Below are 3,336 nucleotides of genomic sequence, written 5' to 3'. Positions count from 1 at the left end.
GGTTACCAACGTTACCTTGTTCGGTGGACAGGTCGACCAAAGTCTGATGTGACGTGGATTTTCAGAGCACAGTTGCAGCGCCTTGACCCCGATCTTCTGGAGCAGTACGACAGCCGGCCAGACCTGTACTCGACGGGGTCGAGTTTTTCTCACCCGGGAGGAGTTGATGGGGACATCAGAGCCCTTCATCCAGATGATCCTGAGCCCCCGAATTGAGTCAGACCCGTTTATTTGCATATTTATTTTATTATTTTATTTCTGGGCTTATTTGCATTTTAGGGTTTATTTGTGGTTTATTTTATTTCTGGGCTTATTTGCATTTTAGGGCTTATTTGTGTTATTTGTGGGTTTATTAGGATTTATTTCTGTGTAAGGGGGGTTTATGCAAGTTGTGTATTTGGGCCCTATATATAGGGAACTATTTTCATGATTAGGGTTTAATGAAGAATTAAAGATATCTTTCCCCCACGTTTCCTCTTCTTCTCTTCTCCTCCCTTCTCCTTCTTCTCTTCTTCTTCCTCCTTCTCTTCCCCTCTTCTCCTTCTTCCATTTAAAACTTGGTCCGGCATCAATTAAAGCTAGGTGGGATTTTTTATACGATTTTAGAGGTTCGAAGATGTAGCTTTTAAAATTGTAATTTTGTGTGTTTTTTAAATAATTTGTTGTACCTATTTGCAGAAATATGGTCTCTATTTGCAAATCAAATTTTGGATCGTGAAAGCCAATATTATGAGTATTTTCATATGGACCCATATTCTAGTTATGAGTATTTACATGATATTAAATTACTAATTAGATCTAGACTAAGGTCAACCCTACATTTTGATTCACTTGTCATCTAAAAGGCTACATGAAGCAACATAGATAATGAGGTCATAAACAATAATTCCTAGCTTTTACTAGAAATAAAAGATCTAAACCTTGAAGCCACTGAAAGCTATTGGACATCCAAAAGATGCTTCTAGAAGCAACATACAACTCATGAAACTTGATTCTATTCAAACTAGAAAGATAATGAAGAATAAGGAAAAACAACAAATTGGGCATTTATATTTGTAAAGTTCAATCGACTTTCTATAAGTTTTAATTCAAACTAATATACGTTTTTTTTTTTGAAGTATTGGAGTGCTAAGTGTCAAATTGTGAGATTGATGGCCAAGTGCTAAGTGCATTTATGCTGTTGACCGCTGGTCTACAGCATACAAATTTTGCTTTAATGGATGATTTTTTTTTTTTATAGATCTTGTGTCGTTTCTTTAACTTTAATCCTTTACTTGGTCTATCGACTTAAATATACTTGCTTTATGCTCTATTTTTCTTCATTTTACATCAAATTGTTTCCTATATAGTTAGATAGAGCCAAATCCTTTTGATCCCTACCATCTTAGTAGTCTAAAGATATCACTATCCAAAACCTAGATTCTAGCCACCAAGATAAAGCTTGATTAAGAGCTAAACCTACTCATCTACATAGATACACCGATGAATGCTACCTAGAACAGTGTTTATTAGTGACCCTTGATATCAACCCCACAAAAGAGTACAAACCTTCACTTTTAGGAGAAGCAAGAGAGTGGTAACTCTTCTCCTTTTGTACCCTTGACCATGGCTTGGCATTTTCCATTTTTATAGCATAGGGTTTTCTAATTTTTCTTTCTTTTATTAGGAAAATGACTCCAATATCTTTCTACTCCACAACCTTGTTGGTTTGCCCCCACATAGGGATTTGGTGACATTATAGGGATATGGTCGTCGTACGCTTGATCATATTGTAGTTAGAACTGAGCTACGGGCGACTTGGGAGGATATCTCCTCTACGATGCAGGTACTGGGTGTTGAGTGTATATGTCTCGAAGGAGACTCTTCAGTGGTGATTGATTGAGTGCTGAAAGTGGACATATATGGTGATGGTCATTCTTTTATCCGCGACATCCGTAGACTGATTCAAGAGCTGAGCTCTTTTCAAGCACTGCATGTATTCTGGAAGGCGAACAGTGCTGCAAACTGGGTCACCTTCTTTATTGCCCAGCACTTTGGGAAGATCATCTGGACTTTCTTGGGGAACATTTTTCCTCTCTTGTACTCTTTACTTTCTTTTGATCTGATATCATGTACTCACGTAAGGGCTATATGAATTGCCGTTTTCACCACCAAATAATAATAATAATAATAATAATTAAAAAAAAAGGAAACAGGGTTAAGGCCAGCATGTATGTTAGCAGCATGAACATCGTCGCTGACCTTTTTACCCCATTATTATTTTTGCCAACTGATCGCTTGATGGTGGTATATATTTCCATGCATCCCATAACATCATCATCCTATTCTTTGATGGGCCAGATAATCACAAAGTCCTCACTACATGGTGGAGCACTTGGCCATCAATCTCACAATTACATACTTCATCAAGGGCCCCAAAGGTCCTTTGCAAAAATCCATTAATAACATCATAGATTAATTGGATGGAGAGGTCATATTGGAATGGAAAGATTACTTGACGGGCCTATTTGAGACTTTTTGAAGAGGATATTTTTCCTATACATGGTTGAGAATCCAGGATAAGCCTGTTCTAAAACAAAATTTTACTAGACTAATTCATTAAAGTTAGAATAAGTTTTGATAATTATTTTTTAAATCTTATCGGAAAGTATTTTTGGTGAGAGTCTAAATTTCAGCTACTAAGGCACTGTTTGGAAAAGCCGTTGATAGTAGAGTTTTTAGAAGTAAAGCTATTGGAAGTAGAGCTTTTTGAAGTAGAGCTTTTATAAAAAACTATTTGCTATTTGGTAATTACATTTCTAAAGTGTTGTATCTGTTTGGTAAACAAACTGAGAAAATACTTTTGTATTACAAAATTACCATAAAGGACATTGCATAGTATTATACAAAAGAGTATAATAAAATATAACATATATTAATACATAAATATATGATATAGTATACTATTACTGTAATGTAATATAATATTATTATAATATAGTAATATAATATTATATACTATAACAATTTAATATAATGTTAAATTATTAATATAACATATCAATGTGTTATGATATAATATTATATTTATAGTATAATATAATAATAAAGATATAAATATTATAATATTTTTTTTGTACGGAAGAGAGTTCGATTCACGACTAGAATTTTTTGGGCTTCAGCAAATTTTTAGGTTTATAAAAAAATAAAATATATAATTATTATATTTATTTATGAATATTTTGGTTAAAAAAATAGTTTTTCGATAAAATTTAAAATAATTTTTTCAGAAACTTTCAAAATAGAGCTTTCTTGGAATAGACTTCTTAAGGAACTAGGCCCGATCTAACTCTACCT

This window comes from Phoenix dactylifera, chromosome 14 (assembly GCF_051530095.1).
Source record: "Phoenix dactylifera cultivar Ajwa chromosome 14, Ajwa_hap1_PhDact_Kaust_v1.1, whole genome shotgun sequence".
Lineage (NCBI taxonomy): Eukaryota > Viridiplantae > Streptophyta > Magnoliopsida > Arecales > Arecaceae > Phoenix > Phoenix dactylifera.
Note: the sequence above shows the minus strand (reverse complement) of the source record.